Source organism: Staurois parvus, unplaced genomic scaffold (genome assembly GCF_062004578.1).
Source record: "Staurois parvus isolate SC_StPar_1 unplaced genomic scaffold, SC_StPar_1.0 ptg000080l, whole genome shotgun sequence".
In the NCBI taxonomy this organism is placed as follows: domain Eukaryota; kingdom Metazoa; phylum Chordata; class Amphibia; order Anura; family Ranidae; genus Staurois; species Staurois parvus.
In genome coordinates this window covers 3,544,726-3,561,124 of record NW_028317876.1, presented here as the reverse complement: position 1 = coordinate 3,561,124, position 16,399 = coordinate 3,544,726, and the positions used below count along the sequence as shown (strand labels likewise).

At 39.9% G+C, this 16,399-nt stretch overlaps 1 pseudogene; it reads left to right on the top strand.

The window, feature by feature from the left end:
• LOC149469151 (uncharacterized) overlaps window positions 1-16,399 on the top strand; it is a 99,909-nt pseudogene that overhangs the window by 22,921 nt on the left and 60,589 nt on the right.

Here is a 16,399-nt window from a genome sequence, read left to right as displayed (position 1 = left end):
TCCTTTTGAGGGCAAGTGGTTAAAGCCTAGGTGTGCATGAACACATAGGATAACATGCTGGGGAGATTACTGGATGTAGAAAAAAAAAATGCCAGATGCCTAAAACAGCAACTGTAAAAACATCCAGTGTGCATGAGGCTTAAAGGTCATTCCCGGAGTTCAACTTTAAATGATTTTTTCTTTTGCAGTGTCCATTGTTGCTGTAATTGGCTATTGTTGGTGCTGCACGGATGGTATATTTTTTTCTGAAAGAGGAAATGTGATCATGGATGTGGCAAGGGTGTGCCTCTTCTGTCTAAATACCTTGGCACTAAAAGGTTTTGTATCTCCGGAAGCTGGCAGGGATGTCTGTGTCCTCTTGGGTCTTGTGTATCTTTTTTTATTCATAATCACTGTACAATTTCCATTGGTGTTCACTAACCACCTATTTTACTGTACAAATTATAGATAAGAGATGCCTGCTAGATTGCTGCTATCCGGAATTTCACATTATTACTATTTTGGGGCTGTAAAGCAGGCAATTTCATCACTTTACTGAAAACACACAAGTTTGCTAATTAGAATCCCCACAAAAACAATAAAAGTATGCAAATGTTTCCTACAAATACAACCCATTCCAATTAAATACTTCAGGAGCAAAGCTCACCGAGCAGAAATTACCTGTTGTTCTGCAGCTTTTCAATGTTCCCTATAGTGCCCAATGCAGGATCCATTTGAAGGAGAACTGAAGGCACAACTTTTCTTTAGTTTTGGATAGAGTGGAGTGGGGTTCAAACACCTGACAGTTTTTTAAATTGCTTTTTGTGTCCCGTTTACGGAGATTCACCCTCTCTATTTGTCCTGTTTATTGTTATCATCAAAAGTGAAAGTTAAAGAAAATTCCAAATTTTAGGTTGTCCCCAGAACAGTAATAGCGGGGAAAACTTCCAATCGGGACAGTTCTGGTGACCCTGGCGACACCCAGGAATTCTTTCACTTTGGAAGGATTTCCTCTCATTTCCTGTTTTGGATATACAACAGGAAATGAAGGGAAATCTCCCCAGTGAGACAAAGATGGCAAAAAACCTAATGGGGGTTATAAGCTTCAATACTCTATCCAAAATGAAAAAAAATTGCCTTTGTTGCTACTTTAAAGTGGTACTTTACCCATAAGAATTTGATAAAAACTAATGAAAGGAACATCCCTTCCACAATAAATATGCTATCAAAATTAGTATGTGCTGTAAACTGCCTCAAGCATTGTTCCTGTTTACTCTGGCATTTTGCTGAAGCCCAGAGCCCCTGAGCAGCAGTAAATCTTTAGGCTGTCTGCAGAATAACCTCTACATTCTAAGTGTAGTGCCATAAAATAGTGAGCAACTGAGTATGTGCAGAGCAGGGTAAGACAGTGTATTACTGGCTTTTAAAGTGGTAGTAAAGTCCGTTTTGCAACCTTTACTTATAGGCAAGCTTATAGTAAAGGTAAAAGAATATCTCCTAAACATGTACTGTTTAGGAGATATTCCAGTGAGCAGCAGCTGGTGACGTCACTGGCGCATGCGCTCTGAAAGGATGGCATACCTATACTGTACCTTTAGAGCTCTGTGGTGCGGCTGTGACTCTCGTGAACATGCACAGGAGTGATGTTGTTGCAGCTCGGCCATTCAAATGGCCAAAGCCCGAAAACCTGGAAGGAAGACTGGGTGAAGATGGAAGCCCTGCCAGCGGTGACAGCGTGCCACTGCAAGGGTGTGTTCTATAGGTAAGTCTGACATAATGTGCAAGTATGTGGGCAGCACAGTGGCTAAATGGTTAGCACTTCCTCCTGGCAGTACCAGGGTTGTTGGTTTGAATTTCAACCACGGCACCACCTGCCTGGAGTTTGCATGTTCTGCCTGTGCCTGCGTGGGTTTCCTCCAGGTATTCCAGTTTCCTCCCACACTCCAAAGACATGCAGGTAAGTTAACTGGCTTCTGTCTAAATTGGCCCTAGTATGTGTATGTATGAATGTAAGTTAGGGACCTTAGATTGTACACCCCTTGAGGGTTAGGGACTGATGTGAATATATAATATATATGTAAAGTGCTGCATAAATTGATGGCGCTATATTAGTACCTGTAATAAATAAATAAATATGTGATGAATACTAGCACATTATGGCTTAAACCTGCAAGGGGCTCCCTTTTTTCTTTTTAAGTTTATTATCGCTTTAGCCTCCCTAGCGGTTTGATTATGTCAGTATTTCTGTGCTCAAAACGGTACATTTTTTTTGCATAGAAATATGTAGTTTTTTTTATTGTACGCTTGTAATTTTTAGGAATAACTCATTGAAATCTGTCTGAACAAGAGTCTATTAAACATCACGGGTATGTTAAAATTTGAAACACGAAATCATAAATTATAATTTAATAAATAATCATAAAAAATAATAATACAATAATAATACATTTAATTCAATAACATAATCAAAAACACTGAAATTTGAAATATAGCGCCAAGTTCGCACATCACTAAGCAAAGTCGCAAAATCGTTTTCTGTGTCCGAATTTCCCCACGAATCATTATCACTCAATTCTGCAAGTAGTTCTAATTTACTATCGCTGTTCTCTAGATGGTCTAAAACTGCTTTTGACCTAAAGGAACGCTTTTTGGACGCCATGGACATTTCTCAGTTTCCAGGCAGAAAGAACAGTAAAAATGCAGGCAGGGCACAGGACAAAGCACTCGGGACAAAATGTATGTGAAATGCTTTGATACAGTAATGTTTTACTATGTGATTTTAGTGTATTTAGTGAATGTCACTTTTTGACATTTTTAAATTTCCCGCCAGTTCTGTCCCCGTACGTCCCGACATCACAGGGAACTGAACCTGGAAGACAGATGCCGGCATCGGCCGGAGGACATTACAGGGGACACTGCAGGAGGGACATCGCGGGAGCGCAGGACAAGGTAAGTGAAGAAGAGATCCTGGAGCAGTGTAGCTCGGGGTTACCACTTTTGGTGCTGAAACTTTACCTTGAGCTTCACTCGGGATTACCGCCAGGGAGGTTAAACAGTATAGGCACTTATTTTTAATTTTTTACATAGCTATACCTGCACAAGAGGCCAGGCTGATGTGATCTATCAGGATCTTCATTTTCTGACTAAAATTCCACTTTAAAGTGTATCCTTCACTGGAGAACTGGAACGTAAGTGAATTGCATTACCAACCAATCAGATGGTAGTTTTTCTTACATTGGTAAAACGTTAGCTGGAGTCTCATGTGTTGCTATATATTTTGCTTTCCTCCATTTTGGTATACACCCTTACATATACCCAGTGCAGTGATGCATAGAGATTAACAAATTCTCTTACATAAGTTGTACCTATTTATCTATAGCTATCTGTCCCCTACATCCATTCAAAATGCAGAATTTACACAGGATCTCTCAGCTCTGAAAAGAAGAGGCAGAGAGCTGATGTTATATCAATTAGGAGAGATCTGACATGTGATTGGAGGGAAGGGTAACACCCCCTCCTCCACACACACAGCGCACAGTAATCGCGCTGAGGCTGTCAATCTGCTGGAGGTCTCTCCCTTGACACCATTTTTCTCTTGGTGTCAGGAAAGTTCATCAGAAGTGACTCATGCAAATAGCGGAGGAAAGAGATAGCGGACAGAGATGACATTTAGTGCTCTGGATTGAGGCAAGTGCACACTATAGACAGGGCCAATGCGCTGTAGGCAAGACCAGCTATTTACGCCCCCTCCCCCCAAAAAAATATACATTAGAAAATATTAAATCAACAAAACATGAAACTGCTAACTTTCTTTTAAGTTGCATAAATAAGTGCCATAAGTTCCCACCAGCACGAATATTAAAGACAAAATCAGTGTCACGGATGGACTGTATCTGTGGCTGGCAGTGGCAGGGTGACAGTTGCAGTGAGTGGAGGATGATGGATCCACACTCTGACAAATCCCAGGCAGGAATTCCCCAGGCAATGGGGGAGATAAAAAATGCTGTGACAGCAGGCAGTCCAGCCCACACACACAGATCACCTGAACTGAGCGATCCCACACAGTGACAGATCCGACACAACACACCACCAACAACACTGACACAGATCAGCAGGCACTAGAAGAGCAGGCTGTGGGATCATGATGATGTCATCACTCACTAACATATTGCACATGTGATGGAAACAAATCAAGCATGATCTATGTTTGATTAGCATCACTGTAGTGCAAAAATGACATTAGGGGAACCGATAGACACCTAATAAACTCCTAGCTGCACAGTTTTTACAAATATATCTTTCTGAGTGTTTGGTTATTGGATAATATGCCAGTCCATCAATCAGCCAACTTATTGAAAGTAATTCACTTACTGGGCTTGGATGGGCCTGATTTAGTGAAGAATATGTGCATACAATCACACACCAATTGTGCACAAACTAGCAAATCATTATTTACTTGCAGCGCCCCTCAGGTTTAGCTAGGGGGAGCTAGACAGATTTTTTAGGAAGAGGCTGAGTAGCAGCCTGGGATGAGTCAGCCAAGTTACTCTGGGTCAGGGCTGAAAGTTCTGAAGGTCAGTTCCCTGATAACTGCCCCTGCTCTAGAAGCTTGAGAAGTTTCTAAAGGGTAGTGGGTGGGGGTGAGGGGGGGAGGGGGTTGATCTGGATATTTAAGGGATCTTGGCCAATCCTTGAGCAGAAGGCTTGGCATGGGGTGAGGACAGCCCTTAAATATGATTGAGCCTGATCAGCAGGATGAGTCATGTCTGGTGGAAGATGGAGTGAAGACTGGAGTGTGGAGCCTGGGAGGGGGCCCAGGAGAGGGGTGCTGGAAAGGAGGATCTCTTTGACTCATCATCCCAAGAGAAAGGACATCCTGTGGAGCAGGGAAGGCAACCTCCAACACATCAAGCTCACAGGAGAGACAGGGTGAGTAATCCTACACCCCCTGGGCTGGATAAAGGGAGAGAGCAGTCAGGTGGAGGACCCAGCTAGCTCCTCATCTGGAACTGTTTTCTAAGTTGGCAGTTACTGGGTCCCCTTGCCCAGTGATACCCTCAGACAGCTGGGTGAAGAGGAGGATTCATCTGGGGTCTGAGGAGGTACACCAGAGAGCTGAGGAGTTCTTTAAAGGAAAGATACTTTTTGACCCACAGACTTGTACATAGTTGCTAAGGAGTTTGTCCTCATAGTTCACAGTTTCCTTGGACATCTCACACACCCCTCAACCCCATCCAAGTTCAAAACCCCTAAATAAAAATCACAAAACTAAGTTCAAGTACTGTTTACTGTCTCCAGTGGGCAAGTATGGAAGAAAATGTGTGTGTAGAGCTGTAAGGGGACCCAAAACTCAATGACTTCTAAGGGGGTAGTGCTACATACTATGCACCCAAGATCTGTGCAAACATGCCTGCACATGTCACAGCGCTTATCAACAAGTACTGAGTGTACATTCCAATGTCTGATTAAATGCCAGTAAGTTGTGGCATGCTTAAAATAAAAATGTGGGTTTCTCTACTATTTTTGGGTCTGTCTTACTGATGTTTAAAGGTTTAAATGTACATACTATGTTGGAATAAATGGAAAGCTAAAGCAATAAATAACTAAAGCAGTAAAGGCTGCACTTAAGACCACCTTTGTTAAAAAAAATAAATGCACATCTGTTTGCAGGAAAAAAAATGTGCAATTAATATTTTTTTCACAGGAGCCTGCAGAGCAATGCACCCATGATCAGTGGATTGTGGATTCAATGTCAGGATCCTGCAGACTCAGTCAGACTCATTCCTGCAGGTGTCAGTTTCAGAGCTGTAGTAAGTGTGAATGGACTACAAGCGAACTGATCAGCATACTGGCAGTCCATTGAAACTACTGGTCCATATTCCGTGGTGGAAGATGGGACTTGTAATTTGTTCATTTACAGATCTCTATGGATGAATGTTGCGGCTGTGCAGAACATAACAGATTAACCTATCCTTTAGCTGAACTCCGGGGGAAAGTCTAAAGTTATCCTTGCAATGGGACTCCACTGCACTAAAAGGGTTTAATGCTTGTTTTTGTCCAATATTAAAAAGCCATTTTACTGACCTTATACCTCGCTCACACAGGTTTCCTGCTATCAATGCAAATGGCACCTCGAATGGAATGGAAATGGAGAATGAAAAAATATTGATTTCATCAGCATTTCTTCAACAAAAGCAAAATAAATGTAAAAATTAAAAGCAAATGCTACATTGTTTTAAGGGGTTTGTCAGCCGTGTGACATTTCCTTACATGTGATACAATCACCTATATAATTTGTCATAATGGAAAAAATGACCAAAATTACAAAAGAGGCAATCAGCACAGGATACCCCTGATTTATTATAGATGTGACCATGAACATAACGGGCACATTGATTGGTACATCAAATAGAGGGTCTTTCATACAGTTAAGACTAAGTAGCTCTGTCTGGGAATTGATAATGCAATCACTTTGTCTCTATGAAGTGCTGTTAGTGAGATATAGAGATAGAAGTTACCATTCTCAGTGCTTAAAAATGGCTATATATATATATATATATATATATATATATATATATAAAATGTTTTATGAGACAAGTTTAAAGGGTGACTATACTTTATACTTTACTATTTACAATGACCCCTGCAATAGAAGCCCCAAATGCTTTATATTTTTTTTAAAGTTCTGTTTTATAATATATTATGTTAGTACAAGAAACAGTACAATTGGGCAGTGCATAAAATAAGCACTGCTAACAAAATATAGAACCAGAGAAAGCTCCACACTTACAATGCAATAATACATTGCATGGCTGTCAATAGAGGTACAATGGTAGCTTTCCAAAGAAAGCTACCATTGTACCTCTATTGACAGTACAGTATACTGTATGCAGCTGCTTATGGGGGCAGAAACATTACAGTCCACATCTGACTGAAGTGTCACCAACACTACAGCAGAGGATGAGTAATAAATAAAAGAAAAGACTTTGTGACATACTAGACAGAGCGGGAGCCCAATGGATAAGATGGGGAGAGAAGTGAGCACACGTCTGATAGGTTAGTTCCCATTGGAATAGGAATGCATTAGGATAGAAGGGCCGTATCAGAAATGAACTTTGTTCAATTTGGTTGGACATCCTTTGCTGTTGTAGGAGGCCTTATACAATGGGAGGGCAAAATTAACAAGTAATTTTCACCTGTCTAAGGTCAAGGGAGCAGTGGATTTTCAAAGAAGCACAGTTTCTTTTCTAGCATAATACAATAAAGTACTCAAAATGATTCTAGTAACATCCCTATAGGCCAAAGGTTTCTCAAGACCCAGCAAGCATATTCCCAGTTCCCAGAGTATCTGAATAGTAGTTGCAGCTGCTATAAAATGTAGAACCTGAGATCAGTATCAGTCTATCACTGGACAAGTCCAAAAACTGTGAAGGAAGTCCACGTGTGAACAGGAGCATTGTCAACAAACACTAGAATCATTATTCACATATTCCCCAGTATATATGTCCCCCGTTTGACTGGTGTGAAGTAAAAGCAATGGACAATTATAAACTAAATTCATTTGTCCCTTGCAGAAATTAAGTATTAAAAAGGGTAATCCCAGAAATCGTCCCAGTCATCATTGTCCAGACTTGGAATGTCCAGCGCCCATTTCTCTCTACATCTGTGTAAACCCAGTGACAGAGGCTGTTGCAGGGTTTGGTATAGGTATAGAGTCAAATGAGCTTTGGACCCATAGAAGAGATTCCATATCAGTGACCTGTAGACTGAAATGGGCCAAACCAAACTGTGATGCACATGCACAGTTTAAATGAAGATAACAAAGAAAAATATCAGATGGGATAAAAATTTTTGACTTGCAAGACATCAAAAGAAGGACTGTGTCCATTAGCAATCATATCACCTAATATCTTAATGCTCTTTACTGCCCAAATAACTGGCTCCAAGATCCAAAATAAATGAGGGATATTTGTGTTGCTCCACTACAGGAGATGAGGGGACAATGAGTGGGAGATAGCAGAATGGAATATATTTGTCCTGTTCCACATGCTAATAGTGGTTTTGATGGTGCAGGTGAGAAGACACCAAGCATGACAGCCCCTATAAGGAAGTGATTGCAGTGCAACGTATGAGCCCAACACCACTGCCTTCACCACCACTGAAGAATTACCTTTATCAAGCAAAACCCAATTGTGAGCATGTTATTTGCCCAGCTAGAAAATATTGAAAACATTTGGGAAGGCCAGCCTGCCTAAGAGTGGCAAGACTGAGCCGAGGAGGTTTATTATTTCACAAAAACTAATAAATATTGCATCTGGTTGCTTAAAAAGACATAGGGGAATCCAGGTGGGAACATTCCTAAGGACAGAAATGAAGGCAGGGTGTAGCTGCATCTTGAGTAGGTTGATTTTGCCAGTGAGAAACAGAGGCAGAGATTTCCAAGACACAGACTTGAATTTTGACAATGCTAATAGGGGCGAGAAATTTGGAGTGATAAAGTCAGCCAGATTTTTATAAATCTGCTCCACACCAAGATATTTAAGATAGATGCATGGGATTTCAAAAGAATAAACATTCATACTCATCTGGGTGATGAAGCATTGATACGATGTTGTCACTGTCCCTTGCGAGCTCTTCACTGAGAAATGAGCGATCAAAGACCACTGATCACTCAGTTCTCAGATCCGCTCTGAGCAGCGAGCGGTGACTGTCAGTCATTGCTCTGTGCTCTGCCCTTCCAACACTCACTTGTGCGTTGGGCTGTGGAGAAGGTGGGAGTGACTGGCTCATGCTAAGAGGCTGAGCCACCTGCCAGCAAGGCTTCTGGATAGGTCCTGACATTATTATCTGCAGAGTCTGGACTGTCTCTGTGATGTCAGCTGGCAACAGGCTTTAGCCCACTGTCAGTGGAATCTGGGTCACAGGAGTGCAGAACTAAGTGCACTCCTGTCACCCACAGGAGAAGTATGACAAGAAGAGCTTTGGCCTTGATTCTCCTTGAATTTGGGCCAAAACGCTGCATTGTTTAAAAGGAATTTGTTAGGGCACAAAAATGGGAGATGCCTTGTTTTTTTCAAGGTGAAAGCTTTAGGGAAGTGATATTTATCCTTGCTTCAATAAGCCACTGTCATAGAACATATCATGTGCATATCAGTTACTGTATATTGCTGAGAAGCACAAGTGTATTCATTTTCCTGCTCTCAGTCTGACTGGACAGTAAGAGAGCAGTAGACGTTCAGCCATATGCTCACTTTGCTTTCTCCTCTGGTCAGCATGTACCTTGTCAGCACACCTCATTGGCTACTAGTGCTTTCTTTCCCTCTATCATTCTGAAAGATTTCTACAAGAGATTACAAGAGGCTGAGAGCAAGTAAATTCCAGGAGCATTTAACTGCATTAAAGAGAAAAAAATAAATAAATTATATATATATATATATATATATATATATATATATATATATATATATATTAAAAATTGGAGCAGGTAACTCCTGTTGTGTTGCAAATCTCATCTGTTGGAGATCTTATTAATGATGGGTTCCCTTAATTCCATCCATATAAAACATCCAAAAACAAATGAGAACGAGATCTCCAAGTTGCAAAAATTCTTTCTTTACTTCAAGTGTATCTTCATACAAAAATTAGCGCGACTGTGCAGTTTCAAGCATAACAATGCTCTTCATCAAGCTACAATTTTAATTTTAGACATCATAATATCACCCTATATACCTAAACACAGGGGGTGGTTGCACAGGTGCATCTCATCTACACCACTATAGCAGTACTCTAGCATTACTCTCATATTAGGAATATATATACAGTATATTTTTATATATATATATATATATATATATATATATATATATATATATAGCTGTAACCAGGTGCTGTCTATATTATTATACCATTTAGGGACATTTACAGATGAGAGTATAGTTAAACATTTTTCCCCCTAGTGCCCAGTACTGGGCCTGCTACATCATTTCCTGTTAGCAGAGTGGATCCAGTTTTCCTGACAGCAGAGCACCTTGGGACCTGTAGCCCTATAGCCAATACATACTGTATTTCTGAGTGCTAACTGAACTATAACTACCAGAGAGCTGGCAAACCAGAAGCTTGCTGGGAGAGCATATATATTCTATAGCAAGGGACTGGCTCGCTTTCTTGGCATGGGACTCAAAGCGGAACACAGTGGGACTGCCATTCTCTTCCAGAGACAGATTGTTTGCCTACTGCTGCTGGACTCTGCACATCAGTTCAGCACAGCAGTGACACCAACTGCCACTCCGGGATCACATCAGCTTCTTTGCATCAGGACTGTCACTGTCCTGTCTTCACACAGACATCTTTGATTGCCGTGCAGACAGGCCATCAGGCGGTAACTCTGCACATCCCTGCAAACAGCCAAGAGCCTAGACAAGAACTCTTGCTCCTAGGAGGCAGTGCTATCCATGGGATTGGTGAGTGGACGGATGCCCAACCTCTTTCTGTCATCACTCTAGAGATCCTGAATGCAGACACCTTTGCTTTGAGTTGTACCACAGCCTATCTGTTTAACTTAATTGAATTACCGGTATTCAGTACTGTTTATGGGCCCCAACATTGCTAACAGAAGATAACGGACACAACCATATCAGGAACTTTGAACATCGCAGGACTCAAGTTGCAATTCTAGTTACAGGGACCTCTTTTCCTATAAGGTCATTATTATTCAAATTAGGGTACTTGTATCTATTTATCACCGAGTATATATTTACATACTTTTCTGCATCCACCATTGCGGCGCTGGTAGCCTAGAGGAAGCTGATAAGTCAACAAGGCTTTCCTTCCCATTCTTACTGCTGGTGTTGCAGTTTAATATTCCTATTTTACCAGTGTTATATTTGTATGTGTTAACTGGGGTTGTATATCCTAAATCCATTATTCTTGTGGTCTACTCTTTTGAATCCGATCAACTTAGAAGTGTTACTAAAGAATTGTGTCTCTTGCATTATTATTCTATACTGTTGAAATATGTTTGAACCCAAATTATATATTATACTTATATACATATTTGATGATGTTTGATAGTGAATAAATATTTTAATTGGTGTTTTATTTATATCTGTTTAGAGTTTGGCTTTAGGGTATATGTCAAGGCCCAAATGTTTTGCTATAACTTTGTATAGATTTGGAAAGAATTAGAACTCCTATCAGGTTTTTATTGGTATCTGGGATTCTGATATTTCCCTACTCTAGTCATAACTAAATAAACAAGTTTTGACTGGAGTAATGTTCTTCAACTGCTTAGTACTACCTGTAATAAGTCAGTGCAGACATATTCTACAGTACTCTTATTCCTAGAAGGAGCGGCTCTATATCAGGATGACCATTATTGAGTTAGAGCAAGATATAATTTGAAATAAACGTGCTCCTTTCAGGATTTCAAAAATCCTAAACTGTAGAACTACATACTTCAAGGTGGTGTCTATATCTAAGCAAGGAGAACTCACATACGTATATAAAACACAATAGACAAATAAAGATATATTTGGGTTGATTTACTAAAACTGGAGAGTGCAAAATCTGGTGCAGCTCTGCATAGAAACCAATCTGTTTTCAGGGTTTTTTTTGTTAAAGCTTAACTGAACAAACTGAACTTTGAAGCTGATTGGCTCCCATGCACAGTTGCAGCAGATTTGCACTCTCCAGTCTTAGTAAATCAACCCCATTGTCTCATATAGTTCCAGTGGTGGATCAAGGGTTAAGAGTAAATCATATCTATCACCAATACAAGCTTGCCAAAATCGTAAATGTCTATGTGGGAAGTATAAAACTTATCTGAGTGTAGGCCTGCCAAAGGCGTGTTGCCAACAGGTCATATCATTCAGAATGAGTAATCTGCAGGATTTAAAATATGGTGACCATATGGCAGACACCCATGTGGGATTCCCTGTATAAAGCTTTACTGATTGCTTAATTGAGCCACATGGTTAGCAGATAAAATGCTCATATGTGTGGAGATCAATGGATATTTGAATTTTTCTTGAAAGGGATGCAAGCTTAGTATTGTCCCTTCTGCTGTTTTGCTAGTTACTTTTAATTATAAAGAAATGCCAGTTTTGTGATTGATTATAATATGCAACTGGCTCTGATAGCAAACACTCCCTTCACTTCCAGTGCAAAGTCCAGATGCAATGGAGGAAGCATTCTGCGTGTCCACTGCTGGTTGGCAGGTAATGAAGAAGCCTTCCCAACACCACAAACACCATCAACCATGCCTCCTGCTTCTCTCCTGACCTAGAAGTAGGTAGTTTCCAAACATGGAAGTGGGACATTGGGAGGGGGTCCCATCTCCTATACGACACATAAATATTCTTTTCAATCATTTTCTTTCAACAAAAATATCAATAGAAGCAATGGCTTTAGATAGTTCTTCTGGTACTGACATAATAATACCAAAAGCTTCAATAGCAAAGAGAACACCAGCCACTAAATATCTGAAGTTCAAACAAGACAGGTTTCACCTGCATACCTCTCAAGGAGCTTCTGATCATTGGCACCTAGTCTGGAACAGCAGATTTGATGTGCTGGTGAAAGTGGCGATTTGTTAGCTTTTTTCATATGATAAATTTGTATGTTTATTAGCTTTGATCATAAGAGTGAATACATCATGTCATTTTTTGTGTCATTTGTTCATGTATATCACAAAAGTAAATTTTTGCCTGTTCAAATATTTTGAAAAACATTCTTAGGGTGCACTTACATTTTACTGTGACTGTGTGGAGAGAGATTTACTAAAATTGTTGTGCTCAAAATCTGGTGCAGCTGAGCATGATAGTCAATCAGCTTCTAACCTCAGCTTGTGAACAATATAAATAAAATAGAAAGGCACTGTGATCAAAAGTGTCTATAATATACCAATGATAATAGAACAATGGAAAAGAATGAAAAAAATGTGTATAAAGAAACTTAAATGACGTGTACATCAACCAACAAAGTTTTCAAGCCCATATGCCGTCTTTCTAAAATAAAGTCCCGAGAAATATAGACACATGATGAACTTAGTGACCAATACAGATGACAGTCTCTTTTCCTTAAAGTGCAACAACCATGAATTCTTATATCTTCACCACAAGCTCATAGGATAAAAGTGAATTGCTCACTCACCAGACCTATTTGACCCCTGTTACAGTGGTCAAAAAGTGCTTTTTTGGAAAGGTATAGCCAAGAATCCACCTCTGGATATTCTATGATTTTCTCCTACTCATCAACAGGCCGCAGGTTATATCATCAGGAGTGATAGTATTGATATTTCCAGCAAACCAAACAGTATGCAAATGTTTCAAGACCAGCTCTCTATACTCTTGGTAGTATGTATGCCACTCAAATAAACCAGAGATTAAGCCATTCTAAGCGTAGAATTTATTACATTTGTTTAATAACAACCATACAAGAATTGCACTCACATGAAAATGTGCTATGTAAGCCAACTCCGGCATGTACAGCTCTAAAATCCTCAAAATGGCCAACGCGTGCTTCAAGCCTCACTCTTGCTCGGCCAGATGTGACATCACCAAAACCCGGAAGTGACGGGATCACGCTTCGATGTACATTTCGCTAGGCGGCATCATCTAACCTCAGCTTGTTCAATCAATCTTTGACAATAAAACCTGGAAGCTGATTGGTTTCTGTGCAAAGCTGCACCAGATTTTGCACTCTCCAGTTTTAGTAAATCAGCCCCACAGTATATACTGTAAGTCCAATGTTTGTTTTTAGGTTTCTTTGAATTTTCAGAGTGCAGTATGGAAGAAAAAAAGAAACATAATTAAAAGCATTAGAAATACAGCTGAATATAGGTAAAATGTATTTTCAATATTGGCTGCAACATATGCCCAACCACACTCAATAATAATATGATGTTGTGTTTATATTTATTTATTTAAAAAATCTTTTTATGTATTTTAAATAGTTTATGATTATATATAAATAAAGAAAGCTCTATACAAAAACAAAAGAAGTAAAAAAACATGAACACTCATACACAACACAAAAGGAAGGGCAATGTCAAATATGTAAGAAGGTGTATATCCCTAAATCCCTGTTTAATTATCACAACATTTCCCATTCCCCCCAAAAAAGGAACAGTAGGAGAGGCGGAAGTCCCCTAGATTTAAGTATGTATGGTCCGCCTAGTCTTCACCAAGAAAGATCTTGAAGCTACCAGTCGATGTTGTGTCTATAACTTTAGAAGCAAAGTTGTTAATGCACAGTAGCAGCCCCTGTAACATCATTGCATGCTGTTTTCCTTCATATATTGTAAGCTCTGCAATGTATACAGTTACTATTATAGGTCCTAGGTGTACGTTCTTCATGTTACATTGCACACAATGTATGATCACGGTAATGTCCAACGTAGATAATACTGCAAGCACTGCTGCATGTTATATGTACAGTTATTGTTAAATGGTCTCATTGGAAACCTGGATCTATGCCGTCTTTGTGTGTATCCTTCTATAGCATTAACAAAATATAACAAGACTTATTTTACATTGTATATAGTATGTTCAAGCAATAATGGCAGGTTATCTGTAGTACCTTACCCTGCGCTCCTACGATGTGTCCCCTGCAGCGTCCCCGGCCATCTCCTCCAGCCGATGCCGGCATCCGGCTTCTGTGTCCTGTCCCTGTGACGTCGGGACGTACGGGCGCCGCTGGCGGCGGGAAATTTAAAAATTTTAAAAAATGTCTTTTTTTTTTTTTACATTTTACATAGTAAAACATTGCTGTCTCAACCAATTTCACATACATCTTGTCCCTAATGCTTTGTCCTGCACCCTGCCTGCATTTTGTCTGTTCTTTCTGCCTGGAAACTGGGAAATGTCTATGGCGTCCAAAAAGTGTCCCTTTAGGTCAAAAGCGGTTTAGATCAGCTAGAGAACAGCGATAGTAAATCAGAACCACTTGCAGAATTGAGTGATAATGATTCGTGGGGGAAAATCGTCATCAGACACTGAAAACGATTTTGCGACTTTGGTCAGTGATGTGCGAACTTGGCGCTATATTTCAAATTTCAGTGTTTTTGGTTTGATTATATTATTGAAATAAATGTATTATTATATTATTATTTTTTATGATTATTTATCAAATTATAATTTATGATTACGTGTTTCAAATTTTATCCTACCCGGGATGTTTACTAGACTGTTGTTCGGACAGATTTCAGTGAGTTATTCCTAAGAATTACAGGCCTAAAATAAAAAAAATACATATTTCCATGCAAAAAAATGGTACCGCTTTCAGCACCAAAAATCGGAAAGAATCATACCGCCAAGGAGGTTAAAGAAAAAATGGGGTGAACAGTGGGCATCTTTTACTGCCAGCCATGGATGGTTTAACAGATTTAAGGCTAGAGCCAACCTTCACAACATAAAAGTAAGTGCTGTGAATGCAGATGCCACAGCTGCACAAGAATTTCCAACAACACTTAGAGAAATTATTGATGAAGGTGCCTATTTACCCCAACAGGTTTATACCGTCGATGAGACAAGACTGTACTGGAAGAGGATGCCAGCACGACGTTACACCTGTAAAGAGGAAAAGGTGATGCCAGGCTTCAAACAGCAAAGGACAGACTTAATCTGTTGTTTGGTGGCAATGCTTCCGGTGATATAAAACTAAAGCCTCTCTTAGTTTACCATTCAGAGAGCCCAAGAGCCCTCAAAAACATAGCCAAGAGCTCTCTACCTGTTGTGTTGAAGAGAAACTCCAAAACCTGGGTTACACAGGCCATTTTCCAGGACTGTTTTTTCCATCAGTTTATCCCAGAGATAGAGAAATATTGTTTGAAGAAAGGTATTCCATTCAACATTCTTTTGCTGCTTGGCAATGCACCAGGTCACCCACAATTCATGGATGACTTTCATCCCAACGTCAAAATAGTGCATCTGCCACCAAATACTACGGCGCTCATCCATTCTATGGACCAAGGAGTTATTGTGACTTTCAAGAAATATTATTTATATCATACTTTTTGTCAGGCAGTGAAGGCAATTGATAAAACAGGAACAACCTTGCATCAATTTTGGAAGGACTATAACATCTACAAGGTCATAAAAAACATCAACTTTGCTTGGCGTGAGGTTTCGGCTGTCACCATGAATGGGGTTTTGAAGGACCTTTTCCTGCAGTTTGTTCATGAAGTTCATCGACTTGAGAAGATGGGTAAGGAGTCCACAGAGGTCTTTAACAACTTAGTGACCCTTAGTAAGAAGCTGAAGCTAGATCTGCAAGAGGACAACTTCACTGAGCTCCTTGCTGTACAACACGAGCCCAGTGAAAAGTCAAAGAGATCCAAGAGGAAGATGTAACTAAAGAACCAAGGAGATTTACAACACAGGAAATGGCAAGGGGATTTTCTTTACTTGAAGAGGCACTGTTA